Source organism: Malus domestica, chromosome 16 (assembly GCF_042453785.1).
Source record: "Malus domestica chromosome 16, GDT2T_hap1".
Lineage (NCBI taxonomy): Eukaryota > Viridiplantae > Streptophyta > Magnoliopsida > Rosales > Rosaceae > Malus > Malus domestica.
This window is the reverse complement of record NC_091676.1, coordinates 36,519,516-36,536,310: the sequence shown is the minus strand read 5'-3', so window position 1 is coordinate 36,536,310 and position 16,795 is coordinate 36,519,516. Positions and strand designations below refer to the sequence as shown.

At 39.0% G+C, this 16,795-nt stretch overlaps 1 pseudogene; it reads right to left on the bottom strand.

Annotated features, from left to right (window-relative positions):
- Window positions 1-5,461: 5,461 nt before the first annotated feature.
- On the bottom strand, window positions 5,462-13,103 carry LOC139193136 (uncharacterized; annotated as a pseudogene).
- Between the last annotated feature and the right edge of the window lie 3,692 nt (window positions 13,104-16,795).

Sequence of the window (16,795 nt, the reverse complement as noted above, 5' to 3'; positions counted from 1 at the left end):
GTTGGTGTTAGGCCTGTTCTTGGAGCCTTGTGTCATAAAATTGTTAGTTTACCCATGTGCTCATGTCGGTCGGAAAGTTCTCTATGTTATTTAGTCAAACTTGACTGGTGAGTGGTCGGCTATAGCGCTCGGAAATGCTCCTTTCTAATTCCATTGGACATTGGACTTCTTTTCCTTTTTTGGGCCTTGATCTTTCTTGGACTTTTCTAAGTCTTTTTCTTGGCCTATACTATTTTGAGGGGTGGAAAAATGTCCCAACTTTAACAATGACGTCCCTCCAATTAAGAGATTATATACCCTTAAAGCAGTTGTAGCAAGTAAAACTAAAGTCAATGCAACAAGAAAATATACATGATAAACCCTTTCTCCACAATCTTCTTCACGAAAGTAATAATCCCATGTAATTGAGAAAATATTTAATTTTAAAAAAAAATTGAGAAAGATAAAGATAAACTAACATTCGAACTCAAAATGTGAAACAAATAAACAACTTAGTATTTAACTTATCAAAACATCCATCTAATTCCACAAGTTGCTCATCCATGACATAAATAAATTACTCCACAGGAAAATGATGGTGGTTAGTCTTTGTTGGTACATTACGTCTTGACCTCCCTCCAATTATGTATGTCTCATCCATTTTAGGAACCGCAACAAGTCTCTTTGGATTTCCTTTGACATGTGTAAAGTTTCTGCAACTTATAATCCTACAGTACACGTTTCATTTTCTTATATGTATACGTAAAAAAAAAAAAAAAAAAGAGGATAGATGTGATGCACATGATGAAATGTATGGGGGAATTCACTACCAATGTCTTTACTTAAGGCATAGCTTTGAGAGTAGGACACAAGAGAACCAGGGAATGTGTGGATGCAAATTTCCACTTTCTTCTTCTTGGACAAAATTGCACCTACAAAATAATTAGCATCTTTGGTCAAGGGCAAGAGCCTCATGCGCCCACGATGAATTTGGGGGGGGGGGCTTTGGCTGAAGAACCTCCGATACCAAAGTTAGAATTTGAGGGAAAAGTGTTTAGAGAATTTGGAAAGTTTTGCAAGAGTGTTGAACTTAGGTTTTTGGAGAAAATGGGGTGGTATTTATAGGGGTGTGGCCGGCCCTTTTGGGAGAGATGGGAACCGACCACTTTAGTGGTTTTTTGGGTGTAATTTACAATTAATTAGCTAATTAATAAATTAATTGAGTGATAAATAAATAAATAAGCTAATTAATATAATTTACAAGAAATAATTTGGGAGTTACCTTGTTAGGGAGATTTGATGAGGATGGATGAAATAGGTTTTGAATAAATACCTATTTTGATCACTTTTGACCTTGATTGTCTGTTGCTTGTGCGTAGAAGCTTCGGTGTGCGTAGAAGCTTCGGTGTGCCTCGAGGGTAATTTTGTTTTTTTGTTTACCCTAGAATCCACGTGTCGCCTCCATATTTTTCTCGATTATTTTTGGCTCCACAAATGCCCCCACACCTGTTGGGCTGCTTGCAAGAAATGGCAGCAGGTGTAGAGATCTTCAACTTTGATGCAGATTTCCACTTGGACTTGGAATTAGATTCTTCTAGGAAAGGGAAATAAATCGCCTCTAAAGCCTATTTAGGCCTACCTTAAGTAGGGGATTAAATCAACTTCAGAGGGCAATTATTTAGGCCTACAAGAAAGAGAGAAAGCTAAAGGATATTTGTTCCCCCTCCCTTAGCACTCTTTTTTGCTTGCTCGTGCAAATAATCGTCTTTCGTTGATTTCTTTGTCTTCTCCGTGCCGCATCGATGTAAGAAAAACTTAATTTTCCTTGTCTTTTTCTTGGGTGGTGCGGCACGTCGGTTGGCAGGGGCCAAAAGTCAGCTTGGCATGGGCCAAAGAGGAGGTGTGGCAGGGGCCATGGTTTGGGCTGCCACGTCTAGGCTGCTTACCAAAAATGAGGAAACTGTTTGAGTTTGATCTCTTAACTGTCGTAGATGGAGTAGTCAAGGATGGAGCTGCCAAGATCGAAGCTGTTGAAGATGAAGTGTCGAATGAGCGAACTGTTGGGTGCAAAGTGGCTGTTGCCCCCTGACCATTTGTTGCTTAGTTAGTTTTCAAGCATTTGATCTTTTTAGCTATGTGGCCTTCTTGCACTGGAGAGCTTACCCAGATGGGTGTCAGGGAATTAGTTTACCCTATCGCACTAGAGATCAATTAGTTTAGCCTTTCGCACTGAAGAGCAATTAGTTTACCCTCTTGCACTGAAAAGCTTACCCATATCGGTGTCGAGGAATTGGTTTACCTTCTTGCACTGGAGAGTAATTAGTTTATCCTCTCGCACTGAAGAACATACCCAGATAGGGGTTTGAGCAGTTGTCGTAGACAACAATTGAGCCAGGCTTATGAATAACTTCTTGAATCTCCATTGAGAATAAAGAAATGAATCAACTGTGATGGAAGGTAGAAATTGCATAACAAACTGGATAATCTTCGGCTTGTGAGGCTTTGTTCGTCAAGTTGCTTGAGACTTCAAACTTATTTGGAAAAGCCCTAACGGGGTTCAGGGGTGATGGAGACTTCCCCTACTTGTGCAGGCCATATTGTTGACCTGTCAAGATACTCATCGCATCGGCCCTCATTTGTCAGTTTCTCAAGGTACTGCTTCCTCTTTAGGCAGCCGTTGGTAGTGTGGCTCGGCCCTTAATGGAATGCGCAATACTTTGTATGATCCAGCCTGGTAAGATCGCTTTCATGGGTGGTGGCAGTTTGAACCAAGGTTCGTTCTTGAGCTTGCGGAGAATTTGGCCGATTGGAACTATGAACTTGGTGAATGTTTTGGGCGCTGAGTCTTCTCTGGTTGGGGAACGTTCTATGCGCTTATTTTCCAACTCGTTTTTGTTAGACTGGTTTGCCTCGTCCCATAGTGTGTGCTTTTTTGCCAAAGCATACGAAACTGCTAGGGTTCGTTCTTCTCCCATGATCAGTTTTTTGAATAAAGGGTGTTCGGTGGGAAGCCCATTTCTGAATGCTGTCGTTGCAGCCAACAACCTTGGCCTTCTCCGTTTTAAACCTCTTGACATAGTCACGAATTGTCTCCCAATGGTCTTTTACGATGCTAAAGAGATGGTTGGATGTCATTTTGATTGAACGGTTAGACGAATACTTCTTAGTGAAAACTAAGGAAAGTTCGTTGAAATTCTGGATCGATTGTGGCAGTAGGGTGTGAAATGAGTATTGTGCTTCGCCTTATAGAGTTGTGGCAAAAATTTTGCACATAAGCGCGTCGTCATTCCTGAAAAGGATCATGGTACTGCAATAATGCTTAAAATGTTGAGACAGATCTTCGTCTTCCTTGTACGGAGTGAAGTGAGGCATAGTGAACCCGTAAGGTGGATCTGTTCGCTCGATCGCATCCATGAATGGTGACATGCTTATGTTGGTCATGTATCGTCGAAGTGCATTGTCAGTAGCCTCGTTGTGCTAGAAATTGCGCAATCATTCAGTCAGGAGCCTGTCAACTTCTTCTTGAATTTGCCTCTACTGAGGTAGTGGAACTTTTGGCTGCGCCCGGTTGTGACCTATTGGTCTAGGCCACTCTTCCCTATGCTCTACTCGTCTATGCCATGGTTGTGGTGCATGTGGCACGTTCATGGTAAGCGAGCAGGTTGTTTTACAAGCTGTCGGTTGAACTTAAACGGGATTGAGTGACTGTTTTTCTCTATTCGTTATGCTACCTACTTCGATGTGAGGTGGAGAATGCTCTTTGTGAGCCTAGTTATGAATGAACACTTTGCCTGGAAGGTTGTCCATGTTGATAATTAGAGTATGGCCTTAACCGTGAACGTATGCTCGTCAGTGAGCTTGATTGAGAGTGCACACTCATCCGCGCGTTAAGACGAGGGTATACGCTATCTCGAGGACCTAGGTGGGAGCATAAACTACTAGAACGCTTGGATTATGGCTAGTTGAGGGGCTGCTTACTAGGACACTGTTGGAGAGGTTCATCATCTGCCTTTGTCATGCTTCGGGACACCTCGTCTAGGGTACATTGCATTTCGGTGTGCTACAAAAGATGATTCACCAAGGTCGTCTGCTGTGCGAGGGCGATTGTCAATTCTATGACTTGTCGAGACAAGTGTGGTTCTCCATTTGGGTTGGAAGAGCTTAGAAGGAATGTGTCTCCTTAAGCAGTGGAAGTGTGGTAGACTCCGAGCGCGAGATTTGAGTTGGGAAATGTCAAATCCTCAGAGAAATGTTGTGAAAATGCACTTGGTTCAATCATAGGTCCAGAAATTTGAAGCCAGGACGGTTGAACTAATCTTAGACCAATTTGGGTTGCTTGGAAGGCCACGGGAGTAAGTTGGGTCGCGGGAGTAGGCTGCTCGGCGTGTGGCGCATGTGGGTGCAAGGCTAAGGCTCAGCTTGGCAACATGTTGGGTTCGTGTCAGGCTTGAGTGGCTTGGGCCGTCTCACCTTGGGCTTGGGCTCATGTGGGTTTGAATGGCACGACTTAAGCCATGGTTGTGGTGCCGTGAGCCTTGCCGAGGGTGGTTGTCGTGGTGGCCATCGTGGTGCCCGGTAGGGGTGGTACCGCTCCACTTATCGTTGTGTTGAGCTTTGTAGATCTCCGCGGTCTTAATCCTCGAATGTTGGAATTTCTGTTCGTTGAATCTCTTGCCATTGTACTTTTCTTTTACGTTTTATCAAAGAAATTTTAGAAAAAAAATCCAAGAATAAGAACGTACGAAAAATCTACAAATGAACAAGAAAACGAAAAACCTTGAATGCGAGAGTCTTCTACGAGCATTTGATTAAGACTCTCAATGGAAGCACCAATTTGTGGATGCAAATTTTCACCTTCTTCTTCTTGGACAAATTACACCTACAAAACAATTAACACCTTTGGTCAATGCCAAGAGCCTCATGCACCTACGATGATTGGGGGGGACTTTGGCCGAAGAACCTCCGATGAATTTGAGCGAAGTGTTTAGAGAATTTGGAGAATTTTGCAAGAGTGTTGAACTTAGGATTTTGGAGAAAATAGGGTGGTATGGTGTGGCCAACCCTTTTGGGAGAGATGGGAACCGGCCACTTTAGTGGTTTTTTGGGTGTAATTTACAATTAATTAGCTAATTAATAAATTAATTGAATAATAAATTAATTAATTAGCTTATTAATATAATTTAGGAGAAATAATTTGGGAGTTACCTTGTGAGGGAGATTTGATGAGGATGGATGAAATAGGTTTTGAATAAATACCTATTTTGATCACTTTTGACATTGATTATCCACTGCTTGCGCGCAGTGGCAAAGCCAGGAATTGATTGGGGGAGGGCCGAAGTTAAAAGAATGCAAGGTTCAAAAGAATAGCAGCAACAAAATCCTTTTATATAGTAATGTCTTCCATAATTTATCAATACAAACAAATTACAATTGTTGCCGACGAGGTTTCATATCATGAAAACGCTGCATAATAGGCTCATTATCAATATCTCCCAATGTAAACAAGTATGCTATCACTCAACCATTGATCTCCCATTTTGTTACGCAATGGTGTTTTCACAATCTTCATAGCAGAAAAAGCTCTATCCACCAAAGTGGTTGCAACCAATAACACCAAAGCCAATGTACGAAGCTTATACACTAACATATAGCTTGCACACCTCCCGGTCTTCACCAACTCCTTTGCAAGATCACCAATTCCTCTCATTGATGAAAACTCACTATGCATCTTCATATTGTGAATGTAATGTCAAGTTGAATTGGAAGATTCATGAGGTCCATACAATCAAAATCTTGAGGATAAAGTTAAGCTAGACAAACAATTTTTGTTTTGTCAAAATATGCAAAAATTTTCACCAGATTCAAACATGCCATACAAAGAAGCAATTCGGTGTTTACCTTATTGAAGCGATCATTCAATTCCTTTAATTGTGTATCAAGGACTTGAAAATAGAGGTCCACACGATAGTAATGGAAGTTTGTGAGTCTTGGAGCTTTACGCCTTGATTTTCCGCGTACAAAACGCAAATCCTCCATGTTAGGAACGACATTATCATGATCTTGACAAAAATTTTGTACATCATCAAGCAAGTCCGCAAAGTCATCATCTCTCAAGGATTGTAGTCTTTGCTTGCATACTTCCACTAACGTCATCGCATTCACAATATCTTGATCTTTCTTTTGTAATGCTTGTGATAACTCATTTGTAATTCCCAATATGAGTCTCATAAAAAAAAGGTGAAACACAAAATCAAAAGTTTGTATGTCGTGGAATAACTTACTTCACCGAAATTGTCTTGGTTGGTATCATCCTTAATCCATTCAAGCACCTCCACCACGGCTTCAAACATGACAATAAGACTAACTATAGTACCATAATGTGAGTTCCAATGTGTATCACAAGGACGCATGAGACTAATTAATGTCTTGATTTAACCCTCTACCTGTTTCAAGATCACCAATATGAAGAGCTTTCTTAATTTGTTCTAGTTGTTTCTCTCTAAATGCATCACAACGCTTACACGATGATCCAATAGTATTGACCAAAATACTAGCATTGTTGAAGAAAATGGCGACACCCTCAATTCCCTTTGCAACGACTACAAGAGCTACTTGAAGTTGGTGTGCAAAACAATGAACATAAAATGCTTGAGGATACTTGTTCAAAATCTTTGCTTTAAGGCCATTTAGTTCTCCTTTCATATTACTAGCTCCATTGTAGCCTTGTCCCCATAACTTGGACATACTCAAATTTGTTAAAGCAAATAATCTCTCAATGGCCTTTTTAAGCGAGCTACTAGTTGTAGAGGAGACATGTTGAACACCCAAAAACCTTTCAATTACTTCTCCTTCCTTGTTCACATAACGCAATACCATCACCATTTGTTCTTTAGTTGAAGAATCACATGATCCATCAACCAAAAGAGAAAAAAAATGCATCTTCCATAGCTTTAGTAATTGCACCAATAGTTTCAATGGCACAAGCACGGACAGAATCTTTTTGAATATCGGAAGAAGTATACTTGAGATTCTTGGGAGCATTCTCAAACACAACCTTCCTAACTTTATCATTATGATCGGCAAGAAATTGCATAAGCTCCAAATAATTACCCCTGTTGCTTGATTTGAATGATTCATCAAGGCCATGAAAAGGCAAACCTTGTTGCAAGTTGCAACAACCAACTTGTGCAATCAACTACGCCACGCAATAAAGTGTGATAATTAATGCGAGCTTCATCGATTTGCTTAATCATAAATGTTTCAATATGTTGCTTTTGTGTCATCAAATCTATAGCTTGTTGTAAAGCTTTATTATGAAGACTTCCAACACCTCCCTCATGCTCTCGAAAATTTTCAAGTCCTTTCCTCCAATTTGTATACCCAATCTCAATGAAGACATCACTTTTGGCATTTCCCTTTTTATCAAAATCACACTTGAATAGATAACAATAACGACAAAATGCAGCATCTTTTACTATACTATACTCCAACCACTTAAAATGATCAAATCAACAGGTGACAAAACATCAATTGTTGCTAACTTTTCTGGGCATGATGTGGTCTTTAGGTTGACAAGGATTATTTTGGAGATAGTGTCGACGAATTGCTTCACGATAATTAGGTGGATAATCAAGCATTCGACGTCTATGTCCAGGGTCTGTAGGAAGATTAGCTTGTATTTCATCCAACTCAGTGACCTCACTTTGTTGGAAACTATTCGGAATACTCGAAGAATGAATATTTGGAATATTCAAAGGATGACTACTCGGAATATTCGAAGAAGGACTAGCCAGAATATTTGAAGGAGATTTAAGCATTGTTTCTTATAGTATTGTTCGATTATGTAATTGTATATGGAAAAGAAAAAAAAGTCCTAAGACTCTTAATCTTAGAGTAAACTTTACTATAGTCAATATGAGTACTAGCTAATTAAACCAACAATTCAATTAATCAATACCAATATTCATATAAATGATTTAATACACAAAAATTCAATTCCTAAATTAATATCAATAATCAATAATTCAATTTTTACTCTAGACAATAATTTCATTGATCAATAATCATTCATAGGATTCAATTTTAGTGTATTACTCTATGACTCTATATTAATTAACTAAAATTTAGTATTAATTAATTTGGGTTAGGGATAATATAAATTAGAAAGTTAAAAAAATTACCTAAGATTGAGAGAGAAGTGGAAAACCAACCAACAGTTGGCTGCTAGAGGCTGGCTCGGCTTGAAGTAGAAATAAGGGACAATGGAACGAAACGGAGTCGGGAGGAGGGCGTTGAAACGTGAAAACTGCTGCTGGGATTTAGGGGGGCACGCATGGGTCTTCTGATTGGTTTTAAAAAAGGGGATTGGTTTCAAAAAGTGAAGGCTCATTTGAAATGGAAAGTACAGGGATAGTGGTCCCCTTTAATTTTTTTATATTTTTTAATCAATTAAACGAAACGGCGTCGTCTGATTAAGGAGGTATTTTTTTTTTTAATACAAAATGAAATGGCATTGTTTCATTTAAGGGATTTGAAAAAAAAAAATAACATAAGCTGCTGGTGTGTAGCAACAGAAACTCAAGCAGAAACCCAGAAACCGATCTGCAATGTAGGTGCAACCATTAATTTCGACGAGACAAGAAGGGCGGAGGCACACTCCAGAGCTTAATTTCCAGCCCAGTCCCTCTGTAGCTTTGCCACTGCTTGCGCGTAGAAGCTTTGGTGTGCCTCGAGGGTAATTTTGTTTTTTTATACCATAGAATCCATGTGTCGCCTCCATATTTTTCTCGATTATTTTTTGCTCCACCGAATAAACTGGTGGTTGAATTATTGCCTATTGAGGAACATGTGAACTTTTTTTTTTAAGTTCTTTTATTTTCTTTGAAAAAAATTAATATTTTTGTATCAATGATTCTTGCTCTAGAATACGGTCGAGAGTTCTTCTAAGAAGCTGCTCGTATATATGATCATTTTAGTAGATTATCGTAAACTCACACACAATCATCAATTTAGCAAAACTACTATATATGATATTTTAGTAGATTGTCGTAAATTCATATACAATAATCATTTTAGCAATAAACTACTATATATGAAGTCCTCTTCTATTGAAGCATCTTTGAGGGACACTTTGTGAGGCTCACTCCATAATTTTTTCTTATTGATCCAAATCAATTATATTTTAATTTATCATTCATAGATCATATTTGTAAAACATAGACAAATTCAAAATTATAGACATCAAATTTTGGAAAAGAAAATAGACTAAGGGGTACTTCAAAGAAACACTAAAATGACTATGGTTTCTGATTTAGATGATTTTTTGTAAAAGAAATATTTGAAAGAAAACCTAAAAGATTTAATGTGGAGTTGCCCTGCCATTTATTATTACGGTCTAATGGTATTCTTCTTCACTTCTAAGTGGGAGGTCTAAGGTTCGATTTTCATCAAAGACGAATTCGAATCACATTATTGCTAACCTATTGTAAGACTAAGCTCACCCTCACCTCCCTTCGTATAGATAATATTTTTTGTTATAAAAAAATTAGAGTTGGCCCTATAGTGTGTTTCTCAAATAAATTCCAAATCAAATTGAGACAAAATAATCAAGAAAAAGGGAAATGGGAAGAAACTATAAAAGAGAGGATTCCGAAACCCCTATATATGCTCTTACAAGTTTGAAACACAATTGTAGTCTTTTTCTTCTGCCTTTTTCTATTTACTTAGACGGACAGCAAATTATAAACCACCACAAATGCTTTTGAAATCCTTCACACGTGCCCCCGTGGACGTGACGTCATGGGTTTGAATACGACCCAGGTGTGCAGGGCGAGGTAAATAAATTATTGGGAGATTTTCGATGCGGTCCTTAGTTATGAATTTTCTTTGATTGAAACCTTGTTGATTTTTAATTTTTGATTGAGGTTCCTGAAATAAATGTGACAATTTATTTCTATGTACATTATTATATGACACACCCCGACCGAGATGAGGATGACGTAGCCATGTGCACAGTGCGGAAGCAATTAAGATAAGAAATATACGAATATTTAAAAAAAAACGAAACTACTAGAGTGCACTAGAGAACAAGAAGTGTTAGGAGTAACTTACAAAAGTAAATACTCCTAATCAGAGCATAATAAGTCTAGGTGCAGTCCAGTAGGACAAGTATTAGTTATATAGTACTAGGAATGTCCTACTATTATTTAAATATGTCAGAACCGCAGAAATCCTCAAGGCCACCGACAACAAGCTTACCTAAAACCTGGAGGGGCGCAAAACAGGAAACGTGAGTAGGCAAAAACAAATGTTTTACAAAACCCTTTCATTTATCAACATATCTAACCCCTCGTTGTAAAACATGTATAATTTTTCCCAGAATCAAGATATATGCGTATACATAAATATATATGTAATTATATCAATTCAAATCATGCTTCACATAATCATATTCATATGTATGTCATGCCAAGATATAATAGAGTAAGCAGTTCAGGAAAGAATAATTTCATATAAATATAACATGTTAGCCGGAACCCCTGTGGTAGTCTGTACGATTGAATTCATAGCTCGAAAGTCAATCTAGCCGGAGTCACTACAATGACCTATACAACATTATACTGCACAAGAGTCGGAACCAAATGAAAAGGTCTGTATGACAATAATGGGTGTAATATAATCATGCTCAATACTACTCACACATAATAGCTGGGCGATAAATCGCTAGTCACCTACGAGTCCGAACCACCTAAGATGGTCTCTGCGACAAGACTGTGCACCTAAATTGGATCCAATTAGAGCATATGGTGCGGGAGGTGACATTATATATAGGCCTGTGCCATATCTCTGGCTAAATCACAATCACCTTAGGTGCAATTTTATGAGCTCAACGTTATTCAATCACATATCACATCATCGATGATTTACATAACCAAACATAACTTACCTGAGCTTACTTGAGCGTCCATAGCACCATAATTATATATAATGCATTATATACCAATTCATATACGAAATATAAATTCATATATATGGCATTTAAGGCATCCTTTCATTTAAACACATATTTATGGGGAAATATCAAGTATATAAATATATACTGAAAACCAAAACCCCATTCACTGGTATGTTGAAGGGTCGTAGCCCCCGAGTCGTCCTTGAACATGCTCGTCCTCGGGATAAGTCTCACCTATATGCTAATTAACTATAAAAACGTTATTTGAAGCATATAGGCAAAACTAGCTAATAACTACTCATACAATGCTCAATTTTGGTATTTGAATAAACCATAGTGACCTACAAAACCTCATGATCATTCCCAAATTTTTAGAATATTTTTCTGACCCCTCGAACACCTCCACGCGCCGGCGAGTGCACGGCAAGACGCGCGGCCACACGCAGTGAATCCTGACGGATTCTCTAACTGTCGTTAGGAATATTCCATGGAATATTCTGTTAAAATCCAACGATAACTGTTAAAGATGACTGACGGCGCTAGCATATTCCGTCAACCTTGATGGAAGATACTCATTTCTTCTTCGACGAGTCGCTAGTCGCCGACAACATCGCCGGTTTCTGGGTAAAACTTTAAAACGCTTATTCTTCTTCGTTTCTTCACCATTTTCCACAAAATTGGTACCAAAATGAAGCTAATAACATGTAGAATCACGTTATATAAGTTTCAAGGCTTAACTTTTACTAGATTTTCCCCGAGAAAGCTCGATGGTTCGGGTTACCTAGATACACGTCGATCTCAGCCCTTCAACGTCCATTTCCTTCCAACGAAATACCTCAAGACTCGTGAGGACCTCTTTAAGCTTTCTATAAGCTTCAAATTCCCAGAAAAACAATATTTCTTGTATGCATGAATAGTGACAAAATCGGTGGTTCATGGCTCGACGTGAAATCGGAGGATTCCTTACCTATAAATGGTACCAATCAATTCGTCTGAGCTCTACGAACACAATGACGTGAAATCGGAGGGTTTTGGGTGTCGTTCGTACAAGAGAGAAGAGAGAGAGAGAGTGAGTTTGAGAGAGAGAGAGAGAGCACGGGAAGGAAGAGAGATGATGTGTGTTGTGTGTGTGTTCCACGTGGTCACCACCCAACCAAGGAAATAACATCTAAGTCTCCAAAATAAGTAACACACCCTAAAATTTCAACATCTAAAGATAAAACCGTCATTTTACATCACCGATAATAATAATTCGGGACGGGTTATGACAATTTCCCCACCTTATAAAATTTCGTCCTCGAAATTATATACAACCACTACATCCACTAATAATCATAAAACAAGTGTGTGGATACATTTCCCATAATGCGCACCTCAAATGGTGCCATACCAATACTTGAATGATAACTATTGTTGTAGGCGAACTCCATCAAATCCAAACAATCATGTCAACTATCTCCAAACTGCAGCACTGAAGATCTCAACATATCTTCTAATGTTTGAATAGTCCTCTCAGATTGTCCATCTGTCTAAAATGATATGCCGTACTATAAAGTAATCTCGTACCAAGAGCTTCCTGAAATGCTACCTAGCACTTGGAAATAAATCTAAGATCCCGATCTGAGATAATATTAACTGGAACACCATGATACTTCACAATCTGTGATATGAACAACTTAGCTAATCAGCTTAATGAATACTTTTCTCTCAGTGGAACAAAATGTGCTGATTTAGTAAGCCGATCAACTATCACCCAAATGCCGTCAAAACCATTATGTGTATGAGGAAGCTTGTACACAAAATCCATAGTAATATTTTCCCATTTCCACTGTGGAACCGTAAGTGGCTGCATATACCCAAATGGCTTATTCCTTTCAGCTTTAACCTGTTGGTAAATGGCACACCTACTCACATATTCAGCAATTTCTCTTGTCATACCTAGCCAATAATAAAATGGTTTAATGGTATGATACATCTTAGTGCCTCCTGGATGCATCACATATGCCGAAATATATGCTTCATCCAAAATTTCTTTCTTTAACTCTGCATTATTCGACACATACATTCTGCTTTCCTGCATAAGCATACCATCAATTTCTTGAATCCCGAAATCTTTCTTTTTGCCTTGATTCCTTGCTTGAATTATTTCCTGGGTCTCTTTATGATTCATCTAAGCCTCAAGCACACGATCAATTAAAATTGGCCTAACTTAAAAATTAGCAAGCAAGGCTTCTTCACGATCTTCCACTCCCAACTCCACTCTAGTGGACCTCAAATCCATTAGGTGAGGAACATGACGATCATAGATGGCATTAAGTCTAGCTGGAGTCTTCCTACTAAGTGCATCCGCCACGGCATTTGCACGACCAGGATGGTACTCATTCGTGCAATCATAGTCACTACGTAACTCAATCCACCTCCATTGCCGAAGATTAAGATATCTCTGAGTAAACAGATACTGAAGGCTCTTAAGATCTGTGAAGATCTTACATTTCTCGCCATAAAGATAATGTCTCCAAATCTTCAAAGCGAAGATGATAGCTACTGACTCTAAATCATGAGTAGGGTAATTCTTCTCATGAGGTTTCAACTGTCTCGAAGCATAAGCAATTACCTTACCATGTTGCATCAATACACAACCTAAACCATTCAAAGAAGCATCACTATAATCTTCAAAATTTCCGCTATCATTTGGGCGTGTTAGAACAGGGGTATAAGTGAGATAATACTTCAATTGCTGAAAACTTTGCTCACAATTATTATCCCACTTAAACTTAACATCCTTTCGAGTCAACCTTGTCAGTGGCAAAACAATCTTTGAAAAATCCTTAACGAACCATCTATAATAGCCAACTAGGACAAGAAAACTCCGTTTCTCAGTAACAATTCGAGGTTGCTCCCAATTAACAGCTGCCACTTTCTGAGAATCCACTTGAATGCCTTGAGCAGAAATGACATGTCCAAAAAATGCTACTTAATTCAACCATAATTCACATTTACTAAATTTGGCATATAACTGGTGTTCTCTCAAACTGCTTAACACCAATTTTAGATGTCCAGCATGCTCAGCCTTAGACTTAGAGTACACTAGAATATCATCAATGAAGACAATAACAAACCTTTCCAAATATGGCTGGAATACTCGATTCATCAAATCCATAAAAGCTGCTGGTGCATTAGTTAACCTGTATGGCATCACAAGAAACTTGTAATGACCATATCGAGTCCTGAATGCGGTTTTAGGGACATCTTCATTTTTAATCTTCAATTGGTAGTAACCCGACCTCAACTCAATCTTAGAAAATACAAAGGCACCTCTGAGTTGATCAAACAAATCATCTATACGAGGTAACGAATAACGGTTCTTAATGGTTACCCGATTCAATTGTCTATAATCAATGCACAACCTCAAAGTTCCGTCTTTCTTCCTCACAAATAAGATTGGAGCTCCCCAAGGTGAAGTACTAGGTTGAATAAAACCTTTATCCACTAATTCTTCTAACTGAACTTTCAATTCCCTTAATTCAGCAGGAGCCATTCTATAAGGAGTCAAAGATATAGGATTCGTAACTGGAAGCAAATCAATAACAAACTCCACATCCTTATTTGGCGGCAACCCAGGTAAATCCTCAGGGAATACATCTGGAAAATATTTGACCACACGTACATCCTCCACACTACTAGGAGCATCATTATTCAACACCACATGAGCCAAATATCTCTGACAACCTTTCGACAACAATCTTTTGGCTTTCATGGCAGAAATAACACCATGCATCACCCCACTAGGCTCTCCTACAAATGTAACTTCAAGTAATCTAGGACAATGAAACGTGACTGTCTTTCCATAACAATCTATCTTGGCATGATTATAGTGCAACCAATCAGTGCCCAAAATCATATCAAAATCCATAATATCCAATGGCATAAGATTAGCTAGCATAACAACATCCTCTACTATCACTAGACATCCTGGATATACTCGGTCCACAAAACATTTATCCCCTCTAGGCATAGAAAACTTTAAATCATATCCTAGAGGTGTAGGATGGGGTTGTGTTACTTGAGCAAATGTATGAGAAATAACAGAATGCGTAGCACCACAATCAATCAATACTCTAGCAAAATGACCAAGAATATTTAACGTACCCATGATTAAATCAGGATTGTTTTGAGCATCTTGCAGTAAAATATTATGAATACGTCCCTGATTCTGCTGTCGTCCACCACGACCTCTGTTAGCATGAACACCATGTCCCTATCTCGGCTAACCAAATTGCCACGAAGATCATGTAGTGCCAGCAGTAATCTCAACCTACTGAGACTGTCCCCCTTGGTACCACTGTGATCCACTGGTTTAACGTGGCTGATACGACATAGAACCTTCTTGATACTGTGGATCCTGAGAATACTGATGCTTCTTTGAAGTATATGGAGTGGCATTGCCCTGATAATGATAGGCACCTCCACGACTAGTCTGGGCATAACCACTAGATCCTGAAGCTTGCTGGGTTGGTACATGTGGTGGGAAAGAAGACTGCTGGGGTCTCTACTAATTCTGAAGGCATTAAGTAGCCCTATGACCCATCTGTCCACAAGTGTAGCATCCATCGCTGCCTCTCCTACACTCCCCAAAATGCCTATTATTACACATGCGACATAAAAGAGCTCCTGAACCACCAAAGTCTCTCTGTCTCTGAAATCTAGGGCCTCTAGTAAATCTACCACCTCTCCTCTGCATATTAGAACTCAATCTTCCAATAAAAGAACTGGAATTGCCACTGTTTCTCTTAAAATTTTGGGTCTTACGAGGTCCCTGAGATGCTTGCCCTTTTCCCTTATCATCTCGCCTCTGATTCCCATTCTTTCCTTCCTCATCCTCACTTTCACTGGGCATGTTCTATGAGTCCTCAATCCGTAGGAAAATCTCATAAAACTCCTGGTAAGTGACACAGGAAGTCGATGTCGTTATAGAACGCCATTTCTTCTTAGTACCCAACCTGAAGCGACAAAACATCTCAACCGGATTAGCAGCAACTTACAGAACATAACGCGACAAATCAGTGAACAGCCTATAATACTTATTAGCTTGCATCTTTCCTTGCTTCAGATGAGTAAACTCTTGTTTCTTACGATCAATGTACTCAGGAGGAATGAACCTTTTTTCGAAATAACTCTTTAAACACTCCCCAGTCCGCAATCTCCGCTGGGGTCAATTGGTAAGACTCTTGTCTCCACCAGGATGCAGGCTGCTCTCCCAAAAACCAGGTAGTTGTCTCGATCCACCTATCAGGAGGAAGATTCCCCTGACTCTGCATCACAAGAAAGGTCTTCTCGATATGATGAAGCCATTTTTCCGTTCCCACATGACCTTCATTTCCTATGAAGTGATTCAGCTTCAGATTATACACAGTCTCAAGATGTGTCCTTTGAGGACGACGAAATACAAACTGAATGGTAGTAACTATAACTTCCCCTAACTGAGCAATATCGGGGAAACTAGGCTCTGCTGAGTGACGGGGCTCTCTACGAGGCAGCATAGTTCTGACAAAAGACATCATAAGGATTATAATATTATAGAACTATACAACAATGCTAAACCTAGGCTCTGGTACCGAACTGACACACCCCAACCAAGATCAAGGCATGCTGGCCGTCACATGAGGGTGACATAGCCATGTGCGCAGTGCAGAAGCAATTAAGATAAGAAATATACGAATATTTTAAAAAATGAAACTATTAGAGTGGACTAGAGAACAGGAAGTGTTAGGAGTCAATTACAAAAGTAAATACTCCTAATCAGAGCATAATAAGTCTAGGAGCAGTCCAGTAGGACAAGTACTAGTTATACAGTACCAGGAA